The following is an 11379-nucleotide window of genomic DNA, read 5'->3' as shown; positions in this document are numbered from 1 at the left end:
GACACTGGTTCATTTTATTTTTCTTCTTCTAGCAGAGGATGGTTTCGATCCATCGACCTCTGGGTTCTGGGTCCAGCACGCTTCCTCTGCACCACTCTGCTCTACCATTGATGGTGCCAGGAGGCCTAAAAACACAAAACACCAATTCAATCCAGGACCTTGGATCCTAAACTGAAACTCCATCACACGGTGGCTCTGCTGGGGCTCCCACAGGTGAGTGAGGCTGAGCTCCAGTCTGCTCTGAGGAGGCAGCAGACATCTGCACCACTCAGAGGTTTGGTTGGTGGCTTTGACAAAATCCCTACAAACTAAAATCCTGTTGAATCAGGAAGTTCTAGTTGAACTCTCATCCACGTCACATGACCAAGAAAACCTCCTCTTTCATTCAGACCAGAACAGACAAACATAGAAACATTGTTTCAGCTTCTGATCAAACAATAACATGTTCTTGATTGTTTGTCATGTTCTATTAATCAGACTGATGATCTCTGGATGTTCTAGGAGGGGGGTCTGTTTCTGATGAAGCCTGTTTGGTCTGGGGGGGTTAAGATGGTGGGGCTGTTTCAGTTCTAGTGCTGAAGGCTTTCACCATGACAGTCAGACTCTCCTCTGTCCTTCATGGTCCCTCAAATGTGCAGTGTGGACCTCACACACTGAATTTAGCCTGAAAACTCTTCATGAAAAGCAGGAGACTCAGAGTCTCTGTGGCGCAATCGGTCAGCGCGCTCGGCTGTTAACCGAGAGGCTGGTGGTTCGAGCCCACCCAGGGACGATGACCAGGCTCTACTGGTGCTTAGGAGTCGCTGCGTTAATGATCTGAATGTGGACGGACAGACTGACCCTCCACATTACACACCTGTGACAGATCTCTGGATGAGAAGTGTTAAATTTAGTCGTCGTGTGTCATGCAGTGTTGAGGAGGCCTGCTGGCTGTGGGTAAAGTGGGGGCTCAGAGTTTGTGGAGTCAGCTCTGGAGTGAAGGGGGTCACTGTTTGGTTCTCAGATGCTCCAGCTCAGGTTAGCGAGGTGGTGGAGAAACCAGTGAGAGCTCTGCCAGCTGGAGCCTCTTGGGTCCCGGGAGGCTTCACTCCTGGAGGTGGAAATGATGAGGAGTTTTAAAATCTGCTCCTCTTTCACGCTGACTTGTTTTCTAGGGTTCCCTCTTTTATTCTCCTGGAGATCAAGAGGATCCTGCCATGTTTGTCCAGGAGACCCACAGCACAACAGTCAGTGAATGGGGATGCAGGCAGGCTTTTAATGGGGGTCATTTGAAGTCCCAAGTCCAGTTGGAGCAGAGGCTGGAGTTTGATTCTCCAGGAGTTTTTGTTGTTGTTTTTTTCACCAGTTTCTTTTGGTTTGGAGGAAATCATTCCAGGTGTTTGAAAGAAGGTGAGAGCAACTTTGGAAAATGTTCAACTGGTGTTTTTAAATGTCTTTGCACCAACAAATGGTGGACAGGACAGCTTTTGAGACATTTTAATGCCACCGTTCAACAGTGAATCTGCTGGTTTCCTGTTTTTAGGAGCTGATGGGAGCTGCACAGAGAAGCTCTTTGAGACAGGAACCATTCAGAGCTCCACCCTGCTTCTTCCAGCAGGATCCACAGATCCACCAACACACCAGCTGTTTGATGAGTGGAGGCTTTTGACCAGGATTCCTAGACAGCACAGCTGGACTCACTCAACAGCTAACTTGTTAGCACCAACTAGACAGGAGCGCTTCTATGGTTTTACTCAGTGGTTCAATGTTTTTAAGAGATGTCCCATTCAGCCTGTGGGTTTGAGTGATCACTCTTCAGTCTCCTGTTCTGTTTTATTAAAATTTTCCTTTAAAAGCTCCTGAGAGAGAGAGGGGGGGGGGAGATAGAGGGAGGGGGGGAGACAGAGAGAGAGAGAGGGAGAGGGGGGGTAGACGGAGAGAGGGGGGAGACAGAGAGAGAGGGAGAGAGGGGGGAGACAGGGAGAGAGGGCGGGAGGGAGGGAGAGAGAGGGGGGAGGGAGAGAGAGGATCAAACTGATCTCAAACTTGACTTCAAAATTCTCAGATTATAATCATTTTTACTCCTTGATAGATTCATCACTACAGTGTCATAGAGGGTCCATTACTATTGCAGTATATTAAAGAATATAAGAACGAGGTTACCATTCATGTAAATATAATATTTCATGTATTGCAGTATATTTTCAAAGATATGACACTTTAATTTTTTTAATAAGAGAGACTTTAATGTGAGACTTTAATGTCTGTCTTTGATCTCTAAACTCTGACTCTGATGTCATTGGTGGTGACTGAACTCTACCCCCTGACAGACTGAAGGCTCCTATTGGTGATGTCATCATAAATACATGAAGGTCTTTTTTCAATGGTATAACATTAAAGCTCATCTTAGTAAAACAATCAAGTTACCTGAACTAAATTCTTGAAAAAATGACTGTCACTGACTTAAATGAATCAAATCTACTTCAAAGTTCCTTCTGTTGTCATAAGTCAGCCATTTTAAGTGTACTTGTAGTTCCAGAACATTCCAAGAGGAGATGATATGAATCATTTTGTTAGATGAACTCAGTTCCTCTGCTTTGATGTTGGTGGACCGAGGGGAGTTTGCCTGAACCTGCTTGGACCTGCTGGCTCCTGCTCAGTCCCTCACTCAGCCTCACTCAGCCTCAGCAGCACCGCTCCACTGAGGCCTGATTCAGGTTCCTAGCAACCAAATAGGAGGAGAGCTGAACCTTCTTGCTGGGAGGCCACAGTGCTGACCACTGCACCATTGTGTCCCCTGAAAATGCCACCACCTTGTTTGGATTTTCTGTAACAGCAAGGACACATGAACACAGCCGCTTCTTCACAGGGCTGGTGGTGCAATGGATAACGCGTCTGACTACGGATCAGAAGATTCTAGGTTCAACTCCTGGCCAGCTCGCTTTGAACTTTATACTGAGAAGATGAAGTGAGAACCACTGATCAAAGTCACTGAAGTCCTCCCAGGTTTCCTCCTTGTCTGCTGGAAACATGAACACATGAATGATCCTGCTGTCTCTCATGTTAAGCTGCACTTGACAGTGACAGCAGGAGAACAAAAATCCCAGTGTGTCATCAACATTTCCTGTCAATCAATGATAGAAGCTGTTGAATTTCAAAATGAGAAAAAATGAACACCAGAGCACTGGAGAGGAGCACAACACTTCTTTGCTTCCTGGCCACTCTCATGTCTGTCTGTCCATCTGGAGCTGGGGGGAGGAGCTTCACATGTTTTTTCTTTTTTTAAAAAGGGAATGTCATGACTTCCTCTGTATGTTAGAATATGAACTACTAAAAATGTTCATCCACAGTTTAAAGTTAGAATTCAATTTAAAGTAGAAAACTCTTCCCTCTTCAATCCTGTCACTCAGTGTTGTAAACTGTTTCTAACAAATTCTACTGTTCAACAGTTCAAGTGTTTCTAATGAAGCTGAATGTTCTCCTCTACTTTCCTCAATTGTGTTTCTTTCATGTCCTCCTGAGATCAAAGACAGAATTCTAGCTACTGTCAAAGCCCTGATGACATCATCAGGAATTCTGACCTGTCCAGGGTGAACCCTGCCTCTTGGAAACATGGTCAAGTTCTTCTGACTTCTCCAGGAGCGTCCTGCTCACATTGGTCTGTCTTCATTTTGACTCCTCCCACTGCCACAATGACCAGCCTTTATACTCTTGGTGACTGGGGCCCTGGTTGCTGCAGGCCTCAACACCAGCCTGTGGTTGTGAGCAGGGCAGAACAGAACTGACAGTATCTCCCATGCAGGACCTGGGTCAGCACCTGGTGCCAGCTGGGGCACCGCTTGAACCTGGACCCCTGGAAGATCTTCTCCAGGAACTCGCCTTTTTCAATCGAAACAGCGTGAAACTTCAAGTAAAGAATTAAAATTATTTAATTCACAATGAAGCCTCTGTCAAAAAACAAAGGAACAACTGACCACCTCACCATGACTTCACTCTGATCACCAGGAGGTAACCTGGTAGTCAGAGCAGCAATGCTCAGGTCTGTGGACTCAGAGGAGGGTTCTTCTTTTGGTCACAGGTTTGAAGACCTCAGTGGAAGAGAGAGGAGAGACTGTGAGAGACCTGCCACACCTCTCCAGTGACCTGGGACATGATGGCAGTGGTGGGATTTGAACCCACGCCTCCTCAGAGACTGGAGCTTAAATCCAGCGCCTTAGACCGCTCGGCCACACTACCTCACTGAGCTAGTCAGTGAGTTGGTCTGCTAAAGGCATGTTGAAGAGGAAGTAACATAATGATATCAAACTGATTCTGAAGGGGGACTCCTTCCCTCCACGGTCACAGGAAGTGACAACAGCGCTGCTAGAAGCAGGAAAGAAATGGTAAAAGGACTCAGTTTGTACAGAGCCTTTCTACCTCAGCAGCACTCAAAGAGCTGAACAATGTCCTCTCATTCACACACACTCACACACTGATGCTGAAGGCTGCCATGCAAGGAGCCAACCTACTCATCAGAAGTATTTAGGGGTTCAGTCTCTCACTCAAGGACACTTTGACATGGTCACTGGAGAAAGTGAGGATCAAACCAGCCACCCTTTGGTTGCCAGACGGCCACGCTACTCCTGAGTCATGTGACCTGGATAAGATGGTGAACTACAGCTGATTGCCATGCTAGCAAACCCCCTTTTGTTTGGTTTGGTTGTTGTTTAGTGACTGTGGATGAATACACAGGAGAAGTTGAGCATAAATTTGTGTTCCCTGTTCACTTGAATATCTGCAGGAGTGTGAGGTGGAAATAATACTTGGAGGAGAATGAGAGTTCAGTCTCAGCGCTATGACCTGTGCTGACACTAAAACATGTCAGCCCACAGAACAAAGATGGCAGTCCTCTGGGAAAGCAGGTACACCACACATACATGAAGAAACCCTACAGGAAACAAATATGTTGCCAGAGACTTTTACTCTGTTTTTGTTGTTTACCAAAGTACAGGATTGGAGGGAGACTGATGGTCGCTGTTTGGGTTTTTGGAAAACAAGGAGGCTGTGGGTTCAAGCTGGATTCTCAGAGACGATTTCCCCAACCTCTACATTGGCATCTCCACTGTCATCCAGTCACGTGACTGAAGTCATCCAGTCACGTGACAGAAGTCATCCAGTCACGTGACTGAAGTCATCCAGTCACGTGACTGAAGTCATCCAGTCACATGACTGAAGTCATCCGGTCACGTGACTGAAGTCATTCATTCATGTCAGTGATGTCACTTGGCAGGACTCTCATTGCCGTCTCATTCCAGAAAAGAATCCAGACTCCACCTGTGGCTCCATGATAACTGATGGACCTCTGGTTGGAGGCTGGACGATGATGTTTGGACTGGAAGGAAACTCCTTGTCCAAATTCCATTGTGTTCAAGTTTAAAGTACCACAATCAGAAGTAGCTGAATCTGACAGGTGGAGGTTTGGAACTACAAGATGGTGATGTTTTCTTGACTTGATGCTCTGACTGTCAGGGTGGATGACAGCTTCTTCTGCTGCTGCATCTGAGTGGCTATGATTGGAGGTTTTACCCTCCAAGGTTGTTTGGTTCCAGGGGACATTTTAAAATTCCAGTCCCCAACCTGGGCTGTTCTGAAACTCTTCTCCTGAATCACTCCTGAGCTGCAGCAAGAACAAATACCAGTGCCAACCAGATCAACTTAATGGCTGCTAACAGCCTCAGACACTTGATTTCCATCAATCTGGAGCCAAGAAGGCCCTCACCTGTGGTTCTCCTCCAGGAGGGTCCAGGTTCTGCCATTGTGGCTCCTGGTGCCACTGCCAGAGAGCCTCAGCTGCACACTGCAACATTTCAACAGGAGATTGACATTCCTTCAAATGTCCTGACATCTGATTCCAATGGTTCTGTTCCATCTTTATATTTTAAAATCAATCACACAATGAAAGCTGCCTCAGCTGCTTTAAGAGAGAGAACAAGCTAAGAGATCTGAAACCAGTAAAATATGCTTTTCTGTGTGCAAACTAGTGAGGGGCATGGAAGGATATTTTACCACCAATACAGAACCCAGACTTTAGTCATGTGATGAGATGGAGACTCTGATTATGAAGTTCATGGACAAAATGTGACTTGAAAGAAAATACATTAAAAAATACTAACTAAACTAAATAAATGAATAAAGAAGCAGCACAAACAACGTTTTCTTCTGCACAAATTTACTGGTATTAGACTGTATTTTTGGTCAATGAGTAGATGAAAGAGTGTCACATATATATTATATACATGTGATACATGAACATGGCTTTGGACAAAAGCTCAATGAAACTGTAGGATTGTAGAATGATTTAAACGTTCCAAGTGGACGGTTTCAGGTTTCTAGAAGACACTTCAGCTCTCATCCAAGAGGTGTCTTCAGTTTTCTTCACTGATGGGAGGATTTATGGCTCTAAGGGGGCGGGACCTTCTCCAGAGGTGATTGACACATGTGAGCTCTGGGTGTCAGAGTTGTTTTGGTCAGGTTGTGAAAGGGAAGTTGACTCAACTGGTGTCTGTCAGTTAAAAGCCTCACAGTAATTCCGTAATCTAGGAGTAGAAACCAAAGTCTCCTGCGACGAGGATGGGATTGGAACCCACGCCTGCAGAGCTCAATGGATCAGCAGTCCATCACCTTAACCACTCGGCCACCTCGTCTCCTGACCACCATGATGTGCTGCTTTCTCTGAGCCTTTTAAACAGCTGAACTCTTTGGAGCCCATTTGTCAGAAATGGACCCAGCAGGAGCCACTGAACACAACTCTGACATCATCAGGCTTCTTCCCAGCAGCTTGGTGCTCCAGAAGGAAGAATCCAGACCATCGCTACATCATCAGAGTGAACACCAGCTGATGTTGACCAGTTTAACAAGCCTTTGACTGCTAAATGACATCCAAGCTCAGATTCTCTTGTCCTGGTAGAACAAGTCAATGTTGAAGAAGATGAGAGGACCAGACTTTTTCATCAAGGAAACAAGCATCCTATCACTGTCCTATGCAGAGTTTCTTTAAAAAAAAGTGAGACAACCTCAAGATTTTCTGTTTCCTCTTGTTGGATTTTGCCACAGAGAATCAGAGCCAATCAAAAGCTTGTTGGACTGTAACGTTGGACACTGAACAAGTCATGACATCATCAGTTTTACCTTCACAGGTGCTCCATTTACTTTACTTTCAATTTTACAGAGGTAGAACCTGAAATCAAAGCTGTCTGTCCAAAGAAGTGAAAGCTTCCCAGGTTGTGATGTTCTTGTCTACAGACTCTGTCTTGTATGGAGCTTCAGTCTTTAATGAAAAGACTCCTCCATTAATAACATCACTGTGCCTCTGCAGTGAATCAGTCACTCCATCCATTTTCGATACCACTGATTTGTTAAAGGTTATGGGGGGGGGTGACATTTGGTGAGAGCAGGGTTCACCCTGAACAGGTCACCAGTCCTCAGGTCCACTGAACAGGTCCCCCATGTGGGATGATGGTGTTGAAGGCAGAGGAGAAGTCCAGGAAGAGAAGGCGGACATAGGAGTTCCTGCTCTCCAGATGGGTGAGGGCTGTGTGGACCACTGGTGAAATGGCGTCATCAGTGGAGTGGTGTTGCCTGTAGGCGTACTGGTGGGGGTCCACAGAGACATTGATGGAGGCCTCTATGTGGGCCTTGACCAGCCTCTCAAAGTACTGCATGACTACTGGGGTGAGTGCAATGGGTCGGTAGTCATTTAGGCCTGTCACTGTGGAGCACTTGGGGACAGGGACAATAGTGGCAGTCTTTAGGCAGGTGGGGACAGGTGACAGCGCCAGTGAGGTGTTGAAGGACCGCGAGACTGTTGATGTTTTTAAAAGGAGGCTCAAGACTCCCCTTTTTAGCTTAGCTTTTAACTGACTTAGTCTCTAATATCCTTTCATTTTATCACGATATCTTATTGTTACTTTAGTCTTTTAATTATTTTATTCTACTTTTTTATTAGCTCTTACACTTTTAGATTTTATATATATTTTATGTCATTCTGATACTTTAATATGATTGTAATTTCTGTTCTTTCCTATTCTACCTTCTTTTAGTCTTTTAGTTTTTAGCTCCAGTGTTTCTTGGTGGGGGCCCTCCACACTGGGAGGTGTGTCTGGTCCGCCCACAGGGGCGTCGTCCTTGGGATCGTCCAGGCCTGGAGAGCTGGGGGGCTCTGCATTATATGTGGAGTGTACCCGGTCTGTCCGGGTCGGGGGGGTCTGGGTGGCGGCGCTCCCTGTGGTTGTGGGCTGTGGCACCTCCTGGTGAGGATGGCTCCCATAGGTGGTCTTTCCTCACTAGGATTTTCAGTGCCCTGCCATGTTCCTACTGACAGTCAGTGTGTGGTTGTGTGTATGCGTGTGTGTATGTATGTGTGTGTGGGGGGTTGGTGTGTGCATGTATGAGGTCATGTGGGTTGGGAAGGCCGGGTTCTTAACATGTATTTATTGTATTGTTTTATATTTTATTGAATGTTGCCTGTTTTCTCTTAGTTCTGTGAAGCACTTTGTGTTGCAGTCTCTGGATGAAAAGCGCTGTACAAATATAAATAAAGTAAACTAAAGCAGACGGACGACTCGAGAATGAGAGAGGAAAGAGTAAACAAAGCAGACTCTTTTGAGGTTTTCTCCTTGGTCCCTTCATTTTTTGAGAAGACACTGGACTCAACTGCTGTCCATGATTCTGGATTGTGTTGATTGTGTTGTGAACGAGGATTTGACCAGGTTTTGTAGGCGGGATCACTGGTGTGCAAACACACCTGATGCTGTGGAGAAAAGATGGCGAGCCACCCACAGGAGAGAGAGAGTCAGAGTGGAAAATGGCGCCGCAAACCTCACCCACCCAGGTGACACTGACCCTGACGGTGGGATTGTGGTAGGACAGAACTGACAGGTTTCACAGAGACACCTTGAATTTCTTTTGGACTGATAACGGACTGAACGAAAAGACTGGTGATGAACGGGAGAGACTCTGATTATTGATTTGTGAGATTGAGTTGTAAATTGAAATACTTTGGCCCTGAGTTTTATTTTTATAACTTTGTTTTGTTCACGTTTCCTGATTGTGTGCCAAATCGGTGTTACATGAGTGGGTTGTTGAAAGGGAGTTCAAGCTTGGATAGAGCCGGTGAAACAAACCAACAGGAAGAGGGAACGTAGAACTAAAACTCATACATAGGCTGAACCAAGATCAAATGAGAACCTAGACTGAGGAAACTCAAATAGACACCGTGAAGTAAACAAACAATCATAGAAATCCAGCCACCAAATTAAACCTCAACTCAAATAAGTCGGGTTAACTTCAAATAAGACTCAAAAGAGGTCAATAACCTGATTCTCCTGAGGTCTGGTTTCTGTCTGTTGGTTGGAGGGAGACTCCTTTATTGAATGTGTGTGGATGTAAAGGGTTTGGAACCACTTGTTTTTGTTTTTCTGACATTTTCTGTCTATAAAGAAGTCGGCAGTTTTATTCACTGACTAGTCTGTGGTCTGTTATTCTTGCATTAGAATCAACCACTCACATGAGCCTAAAATCTCTGGTCCTCCACCTGAAGTGAGACACATGGGAACTTTGACCCTCATCAACCATGCAGGGAGGAGTTCTCAGAGTTTGATTGTGCTGATGAATCATCAGAACTCTCCATCACGCCGTGATGAGGACATCTCAGTGTCAAATCTGTCATTTCCTGCTGCCAGTAGGTGGCGCTGTGGTCACTACTGACCTGTAGATGTGTTCAGACTGGGATGTTGATCAAACCTGGAAGTTTCAAACAGATCTGACAGGTGGAGAGGATTCAGAAGAATTGAAGCTTCATTTTAGTTGGAGCCTGAAAATGAGGTGAGACTGAGGGCTCCCAGGAGTTGCAGGTAGGTGCTGCCCCCTAGTGACCCAGTGGAGAACAACATGTAATGACATGAACGTTCTCCATTTTTCCAGTTCTTGACTTCATTCATCCTCAAACTTCTTCAAGCTGGAAGAGAGTGAGATCATTTAAAGTAGAGAGTCAATAATCAGCATCTCATCACTCATTTGTTCTCTGGTGGTGACCTCACGACTCAGCAGTGTGACATCACACATTTCGCTGATGTCATCCTCAAGTGTGTCACTCAGTTCATGCAGCCTTCACTGTTTTATTTTATTATTTCCTTTCACTTTGATCTTCACAAAGACAAAGTGCGTCTGATGGAGGCACCACTGACAGAGTGGAATGTTTCCATGTTGCCATGACAACGTGAGGCCCCTCACCTCCTCTGTTCCTTCTGCCGGTCGGCGTCAGAAGAGCAAGATGGCTGCTTCTCCATCTGGGTGGATGAGCAGCTCCTCCCATCTCAGGCAGACGCTCCCTGGCTGCATGTCAGCAGCTCCTCAAAGCTCCTTCTGGTTTCTTTGCTCTCCTGATGCTGCGCTGGTGGATTTGTCCACCTCTCATTCTCCAGGGTTCTCAGCCTCATGTTCTCTCCCTCCTGTTCCAGCTCCTCCAAGTTTCCAGTGGAAGTTTGGCTTTTGTTTGCTACTTTGTCTTTTCTCCTCTGTTGGTGCTTTGAGTTCCTTTGTTGTTCTTTGTCTTTTCATCATTCAAGCCTCCTTTTGTTGAACGCTCCTCTCCCCCGTCTGTATTTGGGTCCTGTTCTCCTCCACTTTGGCCAAGAAGGCGGCCCAACAAGAGTCACCAGTGATGTCACAGCTCCTGGATGCCCCGCCCCTTCATCTGGTGCAGGTGGTGTGATGTCACTGAATCCCACTCAGACCAAACCAGTCAGAGATCAGTGTGTTTGTGTCAGTGATGTCATCGCTGCTGACATCACAGCCCTCCATCCACACACGCCAGACTGAGGTGGAGCAGGTGATGTTGGGGTTTTCAAGGTCTTCGTCATGAGTGGGAGGGGCTGAGCTGGTGAATGATCAGCTGACCAGGTCTGGGCTCAGTTCAGATGTTGAGCCACTGCTGACTGCCATTTGCCTGAGGAAGACCCAACGTTCCCCTCAAGAAATGGAGGGCAGTTTTTAGTGCAGCGTTCATTCTGGTTGGAGTTTTCCTTTCCTTTGCCCTGCACCTCTCTGGTGGGGAGGTGCTCCCTGTTGACAAGGACTCAGTGGAGAAGACTGGACCAGGACCTTCACTGGTTCAAGGAGCACCGAGGCAAAGGGAGGCCCAGACCAGCAGCCAGGGTGACCAGTTTGAAAACCTGCTCCTCTTCCATGCTGACTTGTTGGTGTCTCCTCTTTTATTCCTGAGTGATTTTGATCTCAGCTCTCTGAACCTGAATGGAGCAGAACCAGGAAATCATTGCAGGAAATCATGGAGGAGAAATGAATGAATGAGACTTCCAGTCAAACTGAGACTAACGTCCAGGTTTGGTCATCAAAGATATCTGA

General features: G+C 46.2%; 3 non-coding genes across 3 annotated transcripts; 2 read left to right on the top strand and 1 right to left on the bottom strand.

Moving 5' to 3' along the window:
- The first annotated feature begins 698 nt into the window (after positions 1-698).
- On the top strand, positions 699-772 carry trnan-guu (transfer RNA asparagine (anticodon GUU)). Its single transcript has one exon. It is a non-coding gene; the product is annotated as a tRNA-Asn (tRNA).
- A 2075-nt stretch (positions 773-2847) lies between these two features.
- trnar-acg (transfer RNA arginine (anticodon ACG)) lies at positions 2848-2920 on the top strand. Its single transcript has one exon. It is a non-coding gene; the product is annotated as a tRNA-Arg (tRNA).
- Positions 2921-4133: 1213 nt separating this feature from the next.
- Positions 4134-4215, bottom strand: trnal-uaa (transfer RNA leucine (anticodon UAA)). The gene has a single exon. It is a non-coding gene; the product is annotated as a tRNA-Leu (tRNA).
- Between the last annotated feature and the right edge of the window lie 7164 nt (positions 4216-11379).

This window comes from Aulostomus chinensis, chromosome 1, assembly GCF_037954235.1.
Source record: "Aulostomus chinensis isolate RoL2024-O1b breed Wild chromosome 1, RoL_Achi_v1.0, whole genome shotgun sequence".
In the NCBI taxonomy this organism is placed as follows: Eukaryota; Metazoa; Chordata; class Actinopteri; order Syngnathiformes; family Aulostomidae; genus Aulostomus; species Aulostomus chinensis.
Note: the sequence above shows the minus strand (reverse complement) of the source record. Positions and strands in the feature narration are given on the sequence as shown.